Source organism: Felis catus, chromosome A1 (genome assembly GCF_018350175.1).
Source record: "Felis catus isolate Fca126 chromosome A1, F.catus_Fca126_mat1.0, whole genome shotgun sequence".
NCBI lineage: Eukaryota > Metazoa > Chordata > Mammalia > Carnivora > Felidae > Felis > Felis catus.
The window spans coordinates 31,635,688-31,657,190 of record NC_058368.1 but is presented as its reverse complement, the minus strand read 5'-3'; the positions used below and the strand labels follow the sequence as shown (position 1 = coordinate 31,657,190).

The window sequence follows — 21,503 nt, the reverse complement described above, 5'->3', positions numbered from 1 at the left end:
ACAATAGCCTCAGGTATGCTGCCCCTGAGAGTTTCAGCCTGAATAGCTAGCTACCTTCTACTTTCTGATTACAAAACTTAAAATTTTGGCCACTTCATTGGGGATACATATCTTCTTTATGGAATCATTCTGGTATTTCTAGCTATCTATCTTCTTGGCCCAGTTTCATGTCTTTACTTCTTTCTACCATTTTAAGGCTCCTTCTTCTCCAGCCCAGAAGTTGATCAAGTCTGAAATGAGGAATTTGAGTTTTTTCCATTATTTACTATTAATTGCACAAAATCTACATTTGGCTTCCTTCAGGGTTTAGCTACTTTCATTTTTAAAATACTCATGGTATCAATTCAAAAATCACAGCTTTCAAAAAAATGTGACCCTGCTATATCTGTAAAGACTATTTTATGTTAGCTTTTGAGATATTGCATGCTTTTAATTCAATGAGAGAATAAGCTCAAGAAATGGTTTTGATAGTGAAGGTACAATGAGGTCATTTGGGTAGAAACAAAAATAGCAGTTAGTATTTTCAATATATATTAAGCATATGTAAGATTTCACATCTGCTTTTCCTCGCTTGACATTATAAGATGAAAAATCCCTCATATTATTATCATGTCTCTTTAAATACATTCGTAAGATATTTTTGAAATAATAACTGAATCAGGCACCCCTTTTGCACCACTTCATATTCTTTCTGCCTCAACTGCACTTGTTTCCCAAATGTAAGGGTTCTAATAAACTTTATAAAAGCACAAACTCACAGTGCCTCACATGATGCTCTCACCCTGTGCCTGCCATTCTCAGGCTTCTCTATTTATGATAATGACAGACTCTACTTGGCACTCATGATAGGAGTGGACATAGTACAATATCGAAGCTGGATTGCCCACCAATGCAGTGGCAATGAGGACTTAATTGCTGGTGGTCAGTGAGGTTGTGATAAGCTTTGACATGTAGTGACATCATAATTACTGTGCTTTTGCCTGAGGTTAATTACATGGCTTGCAGGTGACAGAGGAAGCATCATGAAAGGTAACCGTGGTGATTAAATGATATGGAGACAGTGGCATTTATAAATTGTGCTCTATGCTTATGACTGAATTGGAATATGATGGTCAGGAAAGCCAACTACTAAGGTAAGATATTCTGTGAAAAAGGGCAATTTGGAAGGAGACACTTCCAAATTGCCTCATTTCTTGCAGGCACAGGCCAAACTGCTTAAAACTGAACCCATTATTTACAAAGCTACAAAGAGCCTCAAAAGAAACTTAATATATAGCCTTGAAAAACCTCCAATGTTTAAGTCAGGGCTCTAATGGAGGCGGAAAAAAGTAGATCCAGGAGATTTCAATCCTTCATATAGGACTATTTGACTGGCTGAGCCCAAAACTCATGTGCTCTTCAAATCATCTGAACCTCTCAAGCCAGGAAGAACACTTCACCTTGAGTGACCTCTCTTCTCCCAAAGTCATGACCTCACTGGAGATTTTTTGTTCTGCTCAGATTCTACATTTCTACCCCTAGTGTTTCTGGTTTCATGACAAGGGTAAGGTCTTTGCAGAATCAGAGCTCTGAGAGAAAGAGCCCACATGTTGAAGGAAATTCAGGACCTAACCAAAATGTATCATCAGTAACCCTGTAAATATATTTGGGATTGGATCACGAGGCCGTTGCACCACGAGACAAAGAATTTAAGGCCTGACAGAAGTTTTATGAATGTGGGAGCATGTAAACAGGATTCAGAATCTAGAGGTCTGGCATGGAGACCTAAATTGGTCTTAATGTATTTTTGAATGGCTCTCTGAAACCTCAGAGGGACAATGAACCATGGTGAATTAGGAGAGAGATCCAGATATTTTTGGCAAATTATAAGGTGTACAGGAAGTCTAAAAAATATAAGAATATTAGAATTGAGGGTGCCTGGCTGGCTCAGTTGGTAGAGCATGCAACTCTTGATCTCGGGGTCATGAGTTCAAGCTCCATGTTGGGCATAGAGCTTATGTTAAAAAATAAAGCATATCAGAATTGATTTTTTATGAAAGATCCCATTTGAATAGGCACCATATGAATATGTTCTCTTGTGAGGATTCAGAATATATCCCTGGAGAAATCCAGTATCGAGTATACTAATGGAGGGAATGGAGGAGCTGGCATTTTTGAGAAGCACAGTGGTAACTGACCTTGGTAACCTGGAGTTACCTATAGTAGAGGGTAGAAAGCAAAAACAAAAACACCTTAGCATCCCTATCACTTAACTATCAGAGACAAAGGATCCATGATTGCTATAATAGGCATTAAAGCCACAATGACAATCAGTGTCTACATCCACACAGATCTGCGGCAGTGGCTAATAGATCATGGTATTACTAGGGTCAAGATAGATGAAAGACCAAATAGTTGGTACTCAACTTGTCTAATAAAATACAACTGATAGCTGGTGAGTAGAGGTTGATGTCAGTTTCTATAATGGACAATTGAAGCCCCTCACTAGTTCATTGTCACAGAGTCCTTGAAGCAAAAAGCAGTAAATTCAGAAAGTGACGTGAGGCTTAAGGTAAGATCAGAGTAAGGTTTCGCTGGGTAAAGGAAAATGTCTGGATTATTTAATAACAGGAACAGATTCTGAGCTGACACTGAGAAATAATACAGGTTATGATTAATGCTTCTTGTATGGTTACTAAATAATAATGTGTTAGCAGAAATCTTCTTCAACGTTTATTTATTTTTGGGACAGAGAGAGACAGAGCATGAACGGGGGAGGGGCAGAGAGAGAGGGAGACACAGAATCGGAAACAGGCTCCAGGCTCTGAGCCATCAGCCCAGAGCCCGACGCGGGGCTTGAACTCACGGACCGCGAGATCGTGACCTGGCTGAAGTCGGACGCTTAACCGACTGCGCCACCCAGGCGCCCCAGCAGAAATCTTCTTTAACAACAAAAACACTATTGAATTTAGTTATTTAGTCAACGGTGACAATTTGATTGGTACTATCAATATATGTCATGTCCTTTCAAATGATCAAAATACCAAGAAGCACTGGTATAAAGATTACAGAGTTTTGTCCAATATGGGATCTACTGAAAACGCTTTAGGCTCAAACACAGATAATTTTTTGAATTGAACATACTCAGCACTTTAAATTCATCTAGCTGGAACTTTAAGTATGATTTTATTTATGTTAAAATGAAATACTTGCTTCATTTCAGTACAGAGATTAATGTGTTTTCAGTTCAATTATTTTTCTATGTAGAAAGGATTATACATATTATTTACCTACATAACACTGTTTAATATGTGCTAGACTACCACCTAAATGCAATGCATATATGGTATTATACATACAGTGTTATAAATACAGATTAGACATTCTCATCACACTACCCATCTTTTAAAAGTCTCAGTATAACAAGATTTGCTCTAGAGCTACATCGAAAATTTCATGCAGATAGACTATGATAAGTAAGACAGCTACATTTCAAAAGAGATTCATAATGAAGTTATTAGAAAGACGGACAAGAGGATTTTAGGCACAAAAAGTCAACAACATATTTTATCTAGTATATAATATGTTTGTTAGAAAGATGCTAGATATGAGCAGTGGAAGAAATGTTCTGAGGAAACTTCATCCCTTGACCTGAAAAATTAGAGTCCCATGTCCTGGAAGGGGGAAGGGTAGAGTAGGCACTAAATTAGACATAAGTTGGAGGCAAGGATGGTGATAAATGGGTATCACCTTAGAATCCTGAGAGCACAACATCCTTGTGGCTTCCAAGACATGAGGGCTGACAGACCAAGAGCACAGTGGCAGAGTATGCAGTCTCCTCTTTCACCTCTTGCCCCAGAGTAACCCCTAGACTCATTGTAATGGATTTGCATGGGGGTTATTACCCACCCTCCATGGAGGAAGGTGGCCATGATGGTTCCGGTATAAACTTTGTAGAGCCAAAAACTCTCCCTCCCCACCTGTGGGAGGAGTGCCCCCAAATGATTGGAAGTAGCCTCCATTAGAGACCACTCTCTCTGTGACACGAGACCCTGCTCATGTAAAAGGAAAGAATCCTCTGGGGCTGTCTGCTCTCCCACGTTGTGGGAAAAATTTTTTTTTTAAATATTTTTATTTATTTTTGAGCGAGAGAGAGAGACAGAGCATGAGCAGGGGAGGGGCATAGAGAGAGGGAGACACAGAATCTGAAGCAGGCTCCAAGCTCTGAGTGGTCAGCACAGAGCCTGACATGGGGCTCAAACTTGTGGAACATGAGATCATGACCTGAGCTGAAGTCACACTTAGCTCACTGAGCCACGCAGGTGGCCCTGTACTGTCTTTAATAAAACTCTTTTAACTTTGGGGAGCAATCTCTAACTCCTTACTGCATGAGTGCCAAGAGCGAAGGCACACCCTTTTTGCGCTGACATGTTTACGTAATAATTTTATTTTTCCTTTGAAAATATCTCCTTCAGTAGCAATATTTTTACTATTAAAAACAAACAAGTTTTAAATAGATAGGTGTTTATACAGCTTTAACTTAAGATTGTATAATTAATCATGTTGTTGAGAATATCAGAAATTTAAAAATAATAGTTTCTAAAAGTTACAAGTATCAATACATTCTTTAGCTCAGATGGAAGACATAAAGGTGTTTTTCCTCTTTGCTTAATTTAACTTATTTCTTAAAACACTTATTTTCCATTGAACAAGATATTTTACTTTGTTTATTATTTTAAAAACTCAAGTTCATCACTGCAAGCAGTAATGACATTTTGAGAAAGGAATTAACAATTTAACACTTTTAGCTCCTCTTACTACAAAGTAGTTTTTCCATAGAGATGTACATGCAACTTTGCCAACATAGTACATTCCTCAATTCCATAGGCTTTCCCTTGAATCTACTAGTTTCCTAAAATGGAACATGGGCAATGCTTTCGAAGACAAATAGTTCTTTTCCCAAATGGCCCCAAGATTAATTTTGTGAATTAATCATTCAGTAAACAAATATTTACTCACCATCTTCTAAGTATTAGAAAAGCAACTTAGAGTGTAACAGACCAAACTGCTGATTTCAAGAAGTTCATATGTCTTTTAAATAATCTATTAAGACACAGTACTGGGGCTCCTGGGTGGATCAGTCTGTGGAGCGTATGACTTCGGGCTCAGATCATGATCTCACGGTTCAGTTCGTGAGTTTGAGCCCCATGTTGGACTCTGTGCTGACAGCTCAGAGCCTGGAGCCTGCTTTGGATTCTGTGTCTCCCTGCTCTCTCTGACCCTCCCCTGCTTGCACTCTGTCTCTCTCTCTCTCTCTCTCAAAAATAAATAAACACAAAAAAATTTTTTAAAGACATAGTGCTAAGTACAGATATATGCTAATAAAAGATAAAATGTAATGTGAGAGAGGGTGACTTGAGTAGCTGCTCTAAAAAGAACAATTACAAATGTCCTGAAAGGTGAGACCACTCCATGTGTTTAAGCACAGAAAAGCCAGGGTGGAGTACAGTGAATGAGAGACCGGGGAGAGAGGTGAGAGAGATACTCTTCACCAATAACACTTTGGGTTTTATTTTAAGTATGATGAAGATCGGCTGGAGAGTCTTAAATTGAAGGGTGGCATGATAAATTCAATCTTCAGAAAGAGCAGAGGGACTAGAAGAGGGGAAATAAGAGTCATTAGCTCTCTTTGCATTTCATTAAGCCTTAAATGCTAGTTAGTTATCTAACTGTCTTAGTCTGTTCAGGCTCCTACACCAAAATAACAACAGGGTAGCTTATCAATAGCATAAATTTATGTCCCACAGTTTTGGAAGTTGAAAGTCTAAGCTCAGAGCACCAGCATTGCCTGGTGAGGGGTCCCTTCCAGGTTACAGACTTTTCCTTGTGTTCTCACGCAGTAGAAGGGGAAGGGACTTTCCTTGGGCCTTTTTAATAAGGATACTAATTCCATTTCCTTAAGATCTAATCACCTCCCAAAGGCTCCACCTCCTGATATCCTCACTTTGGGCATCAGTTGTTGTTTTGTTTTGTTTTTTAAATTCATTTATTTATTTTGAGAGAGAGAGAGAGCAGGGAGGGGTGTAGGGAGGGAGACAGAGAATCCCAAGCAGGCTCCACATTGTTAGCACAGAGCCTGACTGCTGGGCTTGATCTCATGAACCGTGAGATTATGACCTGAGCTGAAACCAAGAGTCGGACTTTTAACCCACCAAGCCACTCCGGCGCCCCTTGGACATTAGGTTTTAACATATAAATTTTGGGAGGACACAAACATTCAGACCATTGCATACTAGAAATGTTCAAATGGTAGGACTAACCTATGGAGAATAATATAACTGATTAGTAAAAATGGAGCAAAAGGTCACGATTAATTAGGAGTAGTGGTAAGTGCTCCTGAACCAATTGCATTTTGCTCAGAAAATATTATCAGTGAAGCTTTGACCTGAAAGTCCCATAAGACTCTCTGAACACTTTACTTAGTTCTAACTGTGGAGAACAAAGAGCCTCAAGGCATTTCATATTTGTGCTTTGCTTGTGAATGAAAATTATACTCACCTCTAAGTGTATTGAATGCCCAACAGAACTTCCCCAAAGATGTGGAACATAATGTAAGTGGTGAAGCCAGATAATAAGGTTGTGAACCAGATTCTTTACAAACCAAGGCTCCAAGAAATTGAATAACTCTCTTTGGTCCTAGGGAAATGCTGATACATTATGAGAGGAGTCTGAAGGATATTTAATGTACTTACTCTTGTTATGGAAATCCTTGACAAATTCTAAAAGCCAATATTTTTTGAAAATTGTATAGACGAATAAAAGATTGGTAAAAATATTATACAGATTTATATTTGAAATGAAAAATCAGAAGCCATAGTTGCATATTTCTAAAATATGGATAATGACAGCAGTATTTTAAATCAAGTAACAGAAAACAACAAATATACCCTGGTCCCCCCACCCCATCAAATATTTATAGAAATCAATCATAGAAATGTAGATTTGATATGTTTTGATCATCCCTAGAATTTAGCATGTCATTAAATTGATTTCAACATATTTAATTCATGCAATATCATATATATGAAGGAAATTAAAAAAAGATATGCTTTCTTAATTGATGGCATTAAGCTGAAGGGTATTTTGAACTCTAAAATGGTAAGCAGTTCCAAATCAGAGCACTCTATAGTAAAAATGTGCTGTTGATGCCCATTTGTATGCCTGTTTTGTTGGCTTCATAAGGTGTTTCTCTTGAATTTACAATTGCCAACTTACTTATTTATAACTTTTCCACGCCTTTTAAAGCAATGTGCTACCCCACGAGGTTTGCTGTTTTTAAGCGCAGGTAGATTAAATGTTAAATTAGTCCATCACTAACTATAAAAGAGAATCATACTCACAGTACACGATGTCTTAAGGTCAAAAGCCAGGCACTATGAGACATTTTCAGAAAGATGAGAAACTTTTTCTGTTTATGTTAAAGCTCTTGGGTATCATTTCATATATTCTACAGGTTTCAATAAAGATGGTGTGTGAGTTACCTGTATGGGTTACCTGTGTGAGTGAGTTACTGAAGTAAACATTTTTTTTTTTATGATTTGATACAAAGATCTTTCTTACGGTTTATCTGTAGTTCTATGTTTACCATTCTTATGCCATTGTGAATCTATATATCCTTTATTTCATCGCTCCCTTGGTGCTGCAGCTTATTTTTCAAGTTAAATAAAAACACTAGCAAAGAAACAAAGAAAGTGCTATAATCTTCTGACCCTCATGCTGACAGTTCCATATATTTTGAAGTAAATAAAGATATGGAATCAGGATTATGAAACAAGCATGCACTTCAGAGAGATGTTTCATAAATTTATTGCTTGACTGTGTAGCACAACTGTCATAGTTTTTGATGGACAAGGACATATATCTGGAAAATGAAACAAAGATAGTGGCTCACTGTAATTCAAAGATAATAACTACCAGAAGATACAATTGTTCAGCAAATGTGATATTATTGGTTTCCTAGGGATTTATTAATTTGATGTATTTTAATCCGTGCCTGCTGTAAAAGAAGAATATTGTCACTCAGATGATGGGGTCTCACTCATTTTGTAAATCGTTCTGATCATCTTTTTCATTTATATCTAGAATTCATCTGCAGTCGGAAAAGGCCTCTGCCACACAGCAGTCAGTCACCTACAATGAATGTAAGAGCCCACGTCCAGGCTTCAAATGTCACCACATTGCCATCTTACTGTGAATGACTGAAATTTACTTCCCGTTGTTAGTGGTGCTGAAAATTGCCATGGGTTTCTACAGTGTATAATGTATTGTCTAAACTGAAAACATTTCCCAGATTGAATTGACCTTTTAGAAAACAGCACTTTCATCCTCAAAATGCAGGACTGTTGCAATATTTTATTTAAAAAGGTTATTTAGTTATAAAACTTGGAGAAAGGGTAAGGAATTAGAACTGAGTCTATCTCTTCATATAATGTATTGCTGTGAAAAACCACAAAACAAAGACCACTGATTGCTGACCCACCCAAATGCTACTGAGAATAGTGCACTGGGAAAACCACATATTTCCTGTACCAACAGAAAAAAGCAATATAAGGAGTGAATGCCTTTTTTATTCTGTACTTTTAATTAGTTCGTCATTTTGTTATCAAAGGGGGAGTGGAACACTGTCAAGCCTGTTGGACTACTCTAAACAGAACACAAGTCTTAGAAAACTTATCCACAAAGCAGGGTACTTCCTCATGGTCCTAACGTGAGAGAGAGGGAGAGACAGAGAGACAGAGGGGCAGAGAGAGACAGAGAGAGAGAGAGAAGGCATAATAAAAAACACATAGGAAGAACTATTAAGAATGTGTCAAAAACAATTATTTCACTAGATGGACAAATAAGTAAAGAAGTTTGGCTAACCCAAGTAATTTAAATGAATCCAATTGTATGTGGTTTCCAAAAGAATTTTTAAAATATTTTAAATGCCCTGAATATTTTAATATTGTTTAACTTGTTTTAACAAGTTAAACTATTATTAAATGCCTTCGAATATTCAGAGGATACTTGAGAACTTCTTAGTACTTTAGTACATTTTAATAAACTTTTGATATTTTATAAACATTTTATAAACATAATGTACTTAGTACATTTTTATAAACATAACTGATATTGATCATCATAGTGCTAAAATTCCATTGTATTTCATTAGAGTTTCGATTTCAATCTTTTCAAAAGAATGAAAACACTCCCCTGCCTCATTCTTTGGATTGCATTTTGTTTGATCCTGTGCCCTACAGTGCCATGAATGCATCTGCATGACTATAAGGACTCTGGCTATTATCCCTTTAGAGGCAAGAGTACACAATACCAATGCAAAACTGGTTATAATGCATATTGTTGGATGTTTTTTGGAGGTCATATTACAATATCTTTTTTTTAAGTTTACTTGTTTATTTTTGGGGGGGGGAGGGGCAAAGAGAAGGAGAAAATCCCAACCAGGCCCTGCACTGTCAGCATGGAGCCTGATTCGGGCCTTGAACTCAGAACCGTGAGATCATGACCTGAACCAAAATCAAGAGTGGGAGGCTTAACCGACTGAGCCACCCGGGGGGGCCCCTGGAAGTCATATTACAATATCTATCTAAATTCAATTGGATATATCATTTGAGATAGGCCTTCCACTTATCAAGATTTATTCTATGGAAGTATTCACATGCAAAAATTCGTGTACTAAGTTTATTGTAGCACCATATGATTTTAATGATACCTTCGTGCTATTTAATACTATGGAGCCAATACAAAATAATCAGGTAGATTTATGGATGTTTACATAAAATATTTCTAAGATATATCCTAAAAATATGTATTAAGATATATTTTACATCCATTCCATGGAATACCACTCAGCAATAAGGAGGAATGGACTACTGATGTACACCACAACGTGGAGGAATCTTAAAATAAGTAGCTGAGTGAAAGAAGCCAGGCACAAAAAGAGCGTATACAGCATGATTCATTTGTAGAAATGTACGGAAATGTTAATCATTAACATTTATAATGAAAGAAAGTAGAGCAGCAGTTCTGTAGGGTAGTGGGTTGAGGGATTGTAAAGGTTACAAGAAAACTTTTGAGGCCGCTAGAGATGTTCATTTTCCTGATTGTGGTGTGCACATAGGTTAAGACTGATCAAATTGTACTCTCTAAATGTGTGTGATCTATTGTACTTCAATTAAACCTCAGTAAGACTGAAAGCACAATCACATTAAGAAACCTAACACTTTAGGATGTTTAGCTGTAGATGCTTTCCCAGCTCCATTCCAGCAGAGGAGTCTTTGTCACTAAGGAAGCATATACGAAGGAATCTATTGGGTTTGGAAAATCGTACCATGAACCTTATGCATCCTTAACTAGAAACTATAAATGATGGTTCAAAGCTTGATCTTGCCTGATAAAATGCATATAGTCAGATCTTGGTGGTAGGAGAGTTACTTATTTAGATCTATGGCTTACTCGGCCGCACAAGATAGGTTATCCTACATTGCTGTAGGAGAGCATGAACATGAATGGGATCTTACTTGGGAAAGCAACCCCTTAGCTGGAATAGATGGTGTCAATAGTCCTTTTATCAAATGGGGCGGATGTGGTTAGATTATAAAATAGCTTCATAAGTCCCATCAAAGAAATATTTGAATTTGATTATTGTTTGATGAGGCCCCTGAGTTCCCTAGATGTATTTACTAACTATAGATTCTGTTTTTCTAATACTATCAAACTATTCTGTGGCTTTCAAACTTTTTTTTAAAGCAATAGACCCTTTAATCAAGTGAAATCTCATTCAAAAGATTCACCTCAACCACTGCCTCTGCAATAGATAAATGCAGAATCTTATGACCATATGTTTATTTTTAAGGTTATATTTTTAATCCTTATAATGAATAATACAACTAGAGAATAATGGTCACATAGGACCACACAGGGTTCACGGACTATTGTTGCTGATATGTCAGTCATTTCTATATCTTGTTTGAATTGCAGTTTTGAGAAAGCTGATTCATAGAGATAAGTAGTTTCCAATGGTATTTTTTTTATCAGCACTCATTGAAAACTGAATATATTTTTCAATTAAACTGGTCTAGATGCTTGAGAAAATAGTAACACATGCTTGCTTCTAAGTAATTAAATCACTAATACCGAACAACTGATTTCATTATTTACCAGAAAAGTCAGACAAAAAGCACCAAAAATTTACAGTCATTCTTAAAATTATCCAATATGAGTGACACAATTCAATGGGCTGTACTTTTATGTGTTATTGCACAACTTTTACTCCATGGTAAGCACACGTAAAGCAGACACAGCTGAGCCTTGCTTAACATTTAACAGTGGTGCATGCATGTTGTAACTGTATTTTTACTTATATAATATTATGAGTTTATTCAAAAAACCTATTGAAATTGAGAAAGAAAAAAAAAGTTGGATCAGAACAGAGTGACAAACTCAATAACCAGCGAAGCAACAAGAAGTTCAAATACACTAATCCACATGGTAGAAAAGCTGTGGTAGACAGAATTCTAAGATAACCTCCAATAATCCATGCCCTTGTATAATCTCCTTTCCTGAGTATAGATAGAAACTTTCAATTACTTTTAAACAATAGAATATAGCAAAGATAATGGGCTATCAGTGTCACGCTTATGATACATCAAAGTGAAAAGGTTACAGGATATGAGTGGATATCTTTGTGGATATGAGTAATGTCTGACTAATTGACTTTAAGGCAATCAAAAAATTACCCTTGGTGGGCCTGACCCAATCAGGTGAAGAGATCAGAATGCAGACTCTCCTGACAGTTTTGAAGAAAAAAGCCATCATAAGATATCCATCAGCAAGGACTAAGTTCTGCTAACAGCACATGAGCTTGGAAGATGATCTCGAGTGTCACATGAAACCCTAGCCCCATCAGTACCTTGAATTCTAACAAGACCAGAGGGCCATTTGAGCCTTGCTCAGACTCCTGATCTACAGATGTTGTGTGATGATACGATAGGTTTAAACTACAAAACATGTAGTAATTTGTTTTCCATCCAGCAATAGAAAAAATACGTATGTAGACACTGAAATATAGATATTCATAGATATAGATATCAAATATGGGCTTATGCCAAAAAAACATTTCCTTTTTGCAAAGAGAATAATAGTACATGTTTATGTATATATCCATATAAATCTAATATAATGGTCCTCCAACATATTGCTAGAAGAATAAAAATTCTTATAAATTTATAGGATGAGAGATTACATTATTAGATTACTAAAATGACCAGAAAAACCTCCTTTGGAGGATGATTGACAAAGCCAGCTGTGTGATATTTAATTTGCATTATAATCAGTGCTTTTTTACAGAGTTTCAACGAAACTTATAACTCATTCTGTGTATGTATTCTCATAAATTCTTTTTCCCATTCTCACCCTCCCTGAAACATATACACACACATATGCATGCACACACACATACACGTGCACACACACACACATTAATTAAATCTTTAGAGGAAAGTGTGAGATAGATGATGATGATGATGATGATGATGATGATGATGATTCGCTCCAATTTTTTTTTTTCAGTCACAGAGTTGAATCACTGACATTTAGGCAACTGCCTGAGATCACAGAACATGGAATAGCTGGTATTTAAAGCCAATCAAATACCATATGATCTCACTATATGTGGAATTCAAGAAACAAAACAAACCAGCAAAGGGGAAAGAGAGAGAGAGAGAGAGAGAGAGAGAGAGAGAGAGAGAGGCAAACCAAGAAGCTGACTCTTAACTATAGAGAACACACTGATGGTTACCAGAGGGGAGGGTCCGGAGGTGGGGGGGGGGGGATAGGTGACGGGGATTAGGGAGTGCACTTGCTGAGGGAGCACCAAATGTCTTTGGAGGTGTTGAATCACTATATTGTACACGTGAAACTAACATCACACTGTTAACTAACTGGAGTTTAAATAAACAGTTAAATACTACTACTACTACTAATAATAATAATAAAGCCAAACATTCTGCCTTCAAAGTAAAATAAATCTTTATGATTCATACTATTTTTACCTTCTGAATAAACATTTAAAATGTTGAAGAATTTGAAAGTTAATTGTGTTAATTGTGTTCTAACACATTTAATAAAGTGGATGATGGTGAGTACAATTGTTTTAGTCTAAACTTACATTGTAAACTCTAAAGAGTCTGATTTTCTTGACTCCCTTTTAAATTCATACTAACTACAAATGGTAATTGATATTCTGGCCCAGTGTTGTCTCTCTAGGTTTACACTTGGCAAACACAGAAATAAAGACTTGACTGCAAGAAAAAAGAGCAGAGAATAGATCCCTTGTTGGCTTAACACTTGATCTATACTTAATTTTATACTTAAATTTGCTATGCCCCTCAAAAAAAAAAAAACATACTGCCCAAAGCACCCCTCATCGTAAAAGCTTTTCAATAGAATTTAGTGGTCCCTAAAAGTCAGCAAATGAAAGCATTAAGACCACCCATGCTTCTCCAATAACATGCTGTTCTTTTAGCCTTTTCCCTATATTGAGGTTGTTTGAAACTGAACCACATAAAACACCAAATGTCATCATGGTGGATACAGAAAGAGAGAGAGAGAAATTAAAATGATCTATTATAAGATCATTTAAAAGCTCTTGTATGGCAAGGGACAGAATATCACTGTCCCTTGACATACAAGATGTGAGAGAGAGGAGTAAGAGAGTTACATCTCAAATCATGTCATTCTATTCTATTCCAGTACTCAAATCCTAAGCCTGTCCTTATTTCTGGATACAAGTGAAGGAATTTCTGCATACAATTTTCACAGAGGACATGATAGGTTTTTGAAAAGATTCCATGATATGATAGGTTTGGAAGTCTTTTTTCCTAAATAATTATTTCCTAAATAAATGAAATCACATGGTGGGAAATAATCATATCCAAAACACTTTAGAAATCAAAAGGCACATCAGAGAACATGATTAATTAACTCTTTCAAGCCATTAGTTACCCTGTCACTGTTGAAGTGTTCCAAACAGCATAATCATCTACTCATGTTTCCTTTAGGGACTTGAAAATCAGAGAAGCATTAGTAAATTGAAAGGAAAACAAATTGATAATGATGAAGTACAGCACAAAAAAAAAATGATGAAATGTTAAAAACTAGAGGGCAGTTTCTGTTTTATTCCATACACACAAAAAGGAATTTAAAGTGAAAATTCTAAGTGTTTGGAATCACACTTGACATCCCTTTGTACTTCACAAGATGCTATTGTATGTTATATTGTTCAAGACTGCTTATATGCAAAAATCTTTTAAGTACATCTTTGTTAGGCACACTGTTTTGGGTGTTGATGCTTTTATGAGTGTAGGTGTTATCTCTCAACAATTTTAAAGCTTTCTAAGGGCAGGGAAAATGGTCTCTGTATCTGTGGGTATCCCAGTACCCTGCACAGGGCTTTGCATACAGAGAAGCTTAATCATTAAGTATGTACCTGTTATTGGCTGGCTTACATTTATCTTCTATATCCATTTGACCTTCCATAGGCACAACATCTGATAACTGGCCTAGCACCTTTATGTTTCAGGAAATTTCAATCCTTAGTATACAGTTCCATCAACTCATAAAAAAGCATTCACATTAAACCAGAACGAGGTATGAACACTTGAATCCTTCCAGTCTGCACTCTCGTGTTTCTGGAGAAATGCTTCTAATCTAAGCTTCTCCAGCAGAGCCCAGGACTCATGTCCAACACCAGCAATATACCCTCTTCCAGACTGTTATGCTCTGCAGTTACCATTAATTTATTTCAAGGCCAGACAATCGTTACTGCTGCAGACAAAAAGGTGCCCATCTTACCGGATAAAAAAACCTTCTAACTTAGTGTAAAGAGTGTGTTTATATTACTGACAAAAAATAATTTCCATTAATGCATCATTTTAACTTGTTTTAATATTTTTATTTCAAAATTACAGAAATTATTTAAAAAGGAATACACACTATCGAATAATTGCAAAGTTAGAAAAATTTTCATAAAGACCACTACCTTTTTCTACTTTATTTCAGTCTCCTTTTAAATTAGGAGTACGCTAAATCTTAAAGAGAGAAGTGCAGGATGAATATCATTCTGCCTTTCTAGAACCAGATGTAAATCTCTAAACCATAATATTAAGAAGAAAGCTATTTTATAAAAAGTTTCAGTGGGGCATACCAAAGTAACATTTAGTTTTCTAAAATTACAAGGATAAATGGGACAAATTTGCATTTCATACAAGAGACACGAAAAAGCAGGGCATTCTGTTGTCTTTTATTCTTCCCACTTTACCCTGAGATATGCTGGCACTTTATTTATGTATTTATTTAATATTTTTTAAAGCTGAAAGACAGCAGTATGAATAAATTTTAAAAAATACAGCAGCCAATGAATTTTATTATAAGGAAGAATTATTTCTGTTTTCTAGAGCTTTTTAAAAAGGTTAGTTAATATTTACAAAGCAAGAGTTTAATGAATTATAGATAACAGGAGAACAGCAATTTAAGTGAAAAAGACCACCAGTTTAGGAGGAACAAATTCAAGATGAAGCCTCATTCTAGATCAGATAAATAAGCCCGAAGGTAAGTATTCAAAAAGATTGTTGCCTTCATTCCCTTAGAAAATATTTTAATACTCCTATTATTTTCTAAGTCCCAGCCAATCTCTTTTCTAGTATAACATGAATAAAATTTTTCCTTGCTAATTTTACTTCCATTAAATTAAATGCATTCTATCCTTCCTTTCTGCTTCAAAGAATCATTGACACCTCTATTAGATGATAAAAGAACTAAGTTGTGTTACTCAAATTTTCACCAACTCTTATTTCTCTCTTATTGGAATTGTAAAAACTCAAATGTTTCTAAAGGAGAAAAAAATACAGTACTTATAATATTTTGGCAGATCAACATCACTAGGATCTATTATTATAATTTTACCACTTGGACCATACCTTGTATCATCCTCACTGCTCTATACAGCTCTGAATAAATGTTCTTATCTCATCTGTGCTCTTCTACCTGTGACCTAGACTGAACTCTCAAATCCCTTATTCTTTCCTAAATTTACATCTGCCTCCTATCCTAATTTTTGACTCTCTCTAGGATGTGGGAAACCTGACAGTAAATCATTTAGCATCCTTTCAGGGGAATCTCAGACAAGTCTTAAGGAGTCAGGTGGAGATGTACTGCAATAGAGGAGCAAATAATAATATTTAATAATGTACGACTGGGATAGTAAGATAATATTTGAACACAAAGTGACTGGGGGGGCAGTCTATCTAAACCATGAATTAACATTTTCCATATCCTCTTCCTGTGTTTATTTGCAGGTTGGCAGAAGCTTCATTATGGAATTGTAGGGGTTTTTTTCTTATTGTTTGATGTAATGTTTTATGAAAACATTACTTTGTAATCAGACTCACAGCTGCATACTATTAATTTATGTAATAAGTAAACATAAGACTATCAAAGCCAAAAATAAATTTATGTATCATATTTAATTGATTTCTTCTGCAACTTACCTATAGCCTTTTAAATTAATAATCCAGATATTAGACCTTCATATCATATTCTAAGACTGAATCAAATGAAGATTTCATTTCACCTCTTTCTCTTACTTCAACATACTCTCTACAAGCCTGTTTCCCAACCTGTGGAATAAGCAAGATAAGATGACAGTTCCCTCTGGAGTGTATCAACACACGCCAGAGCAATAAAAACTCTGATAGCAAAGATTAAGGTTTCTGACCCCAATTGTGGCATCTTAGCTTTTTAGAGAGCCACTGGAGAATGGCTTTGAACCTGCCCTCACTATCTCACTCTCTCTCCTCGGTGCACACGGCGTTCCACAAACATTTTGAAACTACAAAATCTCTCTTTCAGAATGGAGCTCTAGGGATGATTTAAATCTTTTGACCCACTGGCAAATTTCTCCATCCTGGAGGATTAATTGACCGTTCAATCGATAAAGTTTTGAAGACTTGAGGGAAACTAACAGATGTCCATATGGAGCACATAGAGAGCATATTAAAGGGAAAAATGTAGGTTCTTATTTAAAAGAGGTTACGATTGAATCATGGAAATAAATGATACATACAATCAGAATAGATATCATCATATTAAGAATTAACCGACTGTTGACATATTCATCAATTTCCTGTTGAATTTAAGATACTACGTTAGGTACAAAGGTGGATTAGGCAGACAGCCTTCTTCCATGGATCTTTGCATTAGAAATAGGATATGGATAATCATGTATAGGATAGAATATAGTCAATGCTCAGTCAGTAGAGCATGCAACTCTTGACCTCAGGGTCATGAGTTCAATGCCCATGTAGGGTACTTAGTTAAAAAAAAAGTAAGAATTGGCATCATGGAAGATCACAAGAAAAAACAATTATTTTCACAAAGAAAAATCAAGCAAGGCTTCCTAGAGAGAGTAGAATTTGAACAAGATTTGAAGAACTGAAAGAACTTAACTATGGGATATGGATAAAGAAAAGTCCACTCACAAAGAGAAAACCAAAATGTGGTAGGAATAAAAAGGGCTTGAATGCCAAGAGTTTTATCTTAATTCTGCAGAACAGGATTTCCAAAACCGTTGTGTAGAAGAACAGTCAATGTCCGTTGAGATGAAAATGGATATTCCCTCACAAATAAATAGAGGATTCTCTAGAAGAATTACATTGTGAAAGATCAAATACTCTGTAGATCAAGAGATCAACAGGGCTAGGGAACATGGAGCAAAAAGTATTATGATGACCACTACGACCACTGCCACCACCAACATGGTTGTCTCTCCTAAGCAGAAGCTGAATCCAGTGGGCTGTGAGGGTGAGACACTGCTGGGTTACAAGTAAGAAAGAAGCCTGAGTGATGCTGTATCTTGGAAAGGTAACCAGCAGTATTTCATATAAAAACCAGAGTAGATTGGGTGATTTTTTTTTCTAAAATAGAGGCTGCATCGTGTCATTTTTCTGATTAATACTTTGCAGTGGCTTCTCAACTCAAAGTAGACCAAAATCTTTATTCTGACCTTTAAGGGTCTAGGTCTAATTTATACTATCTACTGATCTTTGTCACCTGTTCTTTCTCTCTTTCACTGTCTCTCTTTCTCTCAAAAATTCTGCTCCACCCACACTACTCTTTTAACACAGAGAGCACACTTATACTCTGCCCTGCTATTCCTGTTCCAAGCAACACCATCTCTCAGATTTATGCATGTCTCACTCCCTCATTTCCCTCAAGTGTCTGCTCTAATTCCCTTAACTTTATTATAAATAACCACTCCATGGTAACTTTCATCCAACTTTCAATCCTCCTACCCTGCTCAATTTGTATTTACCACTTTTACCACCCTAGGCTATATACTATACATCCATGTACTCTACATTTGTTTATGTATTTGCTGTGTTTCCTCCACTAGACTGGCTGTCCCAAGAAAAAAGAGACAGAGCAACTTATGCATTCCCAGTACCTAGAATAGTGCCAGGCATGTAGTAGTTACTCAATAAATAGGTATAGAAAGAAGCAAATGGAGAGAAAACTAGAGGTGTGGAGACTGGTTAGAAAGTGTTTTGTAATAGTGAATGTGAAAGACTTTAAGGGCTAAAACTTGGGAACAGAGTAGACAGGAGAAATTAACACTTAACTCCAGTTATTTCAGGCATGGATCATAGTGGAAAGGGACGGGATGTGAAGGCAGGTGGTTTTTGGTTCACATCCTAGACTCCCAACTTAGTAGTTGTGTGGCCATATGCAAAATGCTTCATCTCTCTGCACCTCAGTGTTCTCCCCAATGGAAAAGGGAAAATGCCCCCTTTTCAAATTGCTATAAGTTATACAGATATTGAATGTTTAAAGTATGGCCTTGGTGACAGCAGTGATATCTTCCAGTGCCACATATTTCAACATATTTTAAAAATAGGATTAGACGGTTTATCTGTATGGAGTCTCCACATGGAAATTTTTTTAAATACTACTTTTAAATTAAAAATTTTTTTAAGTTTATTTATTTAATTTTGAGAGAGAGACAGAGAGAGAGAGAAAGAGAAAGAGAGAGAAAGAGAGAGAGGAGGGCAGAGAGAGAGGGAAAGAGAGAATCCCAAGCAGGCTCCACACTGTCAGCACAGAGCCTGATGTGGGGCTTGAACTCACAAACCGTGAGACCATGACCTGAGTGGAAATCAAGAACTGGATGCTTAACCAACTGAGCCACCCAGATGCCCCTCCACAGGGAGATTTTAAGTTGTGCAAAATAATGCATACCCTTTATAACTTTTCTATTGTACAATATTCTTAGTATGGCCCTGTTGCCGTTTTTCACAGGATACTGAAAATAATGTAATAATAAAAACTCCCATTTCTTGGGGCGCTTGGGTGGCTCAGTTTGTTAAGCATCCAACTTCACCTCAGGTCATGATCTCACAGTTCTTGAGTTTAAGCCCCACATCAGGCTCTCTGCTGTCAGCAAAGAGCCTACTTTGGATCCTCTGTCCCCCTCTCTCTCTGCCCCTCCCCTGTTTGTATTCTCTCTCTCTCTCCAAAATAAACATTAAAAAAACTCCTCTTATTTCTTGAACATGCATGATCTGATTTTAATACTGACCAAACATTATGAAGTATATTTATATCTAATATGTTTACTATATTAGAAAGCAGGCTCAGAGTGACAAAGTAATTTGTCCATGGTCACACAGCATGTAAATGAAAGAACTGAAATTCCAATTAAAAACTTTTTGGAAAACAAATTCATCTCATGCTGTTCATGCTATTTTCATATACCTACTATGCCACTTTATAGTTCCCAAATTGATAGCATTTCCCCCAAATGAGGTCTATCTCTGTCTTATAATAAGTTCTCAAAACTACAGCTTTCCCTTTGCTTACCACGTTTTATACCACATACCTAAAATGGTTATTCATGTTGCCTCTTTCTTTGCAGACTTCTAATGACTGCCTACTACACTTTGATCCAAAAATAAATGTTAGATTATGACCTTTGAGTGTTTACTCCAAATTGTCGTTTCTCCTTATTTACCATCTAAGTTTATGACCCTTGACGCACAGCTCTCCAAACGTTTCTGCAGCTCAGAACCAGTGGCTCTCAAAATGCAGACGGGCTTAAGTAAAGAAGCATAAATTAACATAACTGGAAGATTTTTTTAACTCAAATTTCCAACCTATTTCTTCACAGACATTCCCAGGCCTCGGGCTTCAAGCATGAGTATTTTGGAAACCTCTCCAGCGACTTGGATATACTCCTCACTGCACACCTCATGGCTAGAAGGGACCATCTGGGAGAGGAAGGTTTTTTAGTTTTCTCCTCAGTATCATCTGTGCCTAGCATGATACCCATGTGGTGGTAGCATGAAAGCAAATGATGTCCTCTTTCGCTTGGCAAGAGAGAAACAGAAGAGAGAGAAAGGAAACAAAGCTCTCACCTGTAAGACAGGAAGACTCATTAATGGATGAATTAGAACTAGACTTGAGTCTAAAAGAAAATTTTATGTGCATATACAACTTCAGAAGGGGGGATAGTTTTCTAGGAAATAGCACGCGCAAAATACATACAGATTGAGATAACTATTCCATAAAGAATAGGGAAGAAATTCGTGTGATGGAAAAGTTAACAACACATGTACATTTTATTAATTTAAATAGGCATGTTGGCACCAAGTATAGCTTTTCTGCCATTCCTTTTTCTAGTTCAGATGTAGCATCATGAGATTTGAGGCTGGATGATTCCACATTCTAAATGTTTACAAGCTAAAATACTTTAAAGAAATTCACATTTTTCATGCTACAGTGTATTGATTTCTATCTCAATGAAAGGTAAAACTAACTATTTACTAACTACCTTCTTGCACAAAGCTGATCTTTCTTGTCTTTAGATGATTCTGTATGTTTTGTCTGTCTGAATTGGCTCCCACTCACCTGGTCTCTTACTACAGAATTCAGCAAAGGCTTTACCTCCTCAGTAATTTGCCCCTGATCACTGTACCTTGGATTAAAAGTCTCTTATACTCTAATAGCATCACATTATTTACCCCCATTACACTAAATTATATATTGTATTGCAATTATATATTGTAAAGCAATTGCCAGTTCACTTATGTGCCTCAGCCATTAAGCAATACTCTACTTGAGCTTAAGACATTGGTTTTATTAAATTTGAATCACTCATTTTACTACTCAATGCATAGTACTTTCAATTGCAGGCACCAATTTTGAGGAGAGCTCAGTATCCGTAGTTTAAAAATCAAACCTAAAATCTTGTTGCCATGGGTTAAAGATAATGGGAATCTTGCTGAAGGAAAATTGTGGGAAATTAGTCCCACTCTGTTAAATAGAGATGTGAGAGAGACATCTCTCTGATGTAGCCATCTGCTTTGATAAAGGAGTTGAGAACATTCTTGAATATATTTTTTAGAGATATAAGA

The 21,503-nt window shown here is 36.4% G+C and overlaps 2 long non-coding RNA genes across 15 annotated transcripts in view; one reads left to right on the top strand and one right to left on the bottom strand.

Moving 5' to 3' along the window:
- The window catches only part of LOC109492563, a 139,510-nt gene that overhangs the window by 49,071 nt on the left and 68,936 nt on the right, over positions 1–21,503 (bottom strand). The window lies entirely within an intron of this gene.
- Positions 1,050–21,092, top strand: LOC109498248. Its single transcript, XR_002154968.2, has 3 exons — positions 1,050–1,133; positions 8,122–8,180; positions 20,258–21,092. It is a non-coding gene; the product is annotated as an uncharacterized LOC109498248 (long non-coding RNA).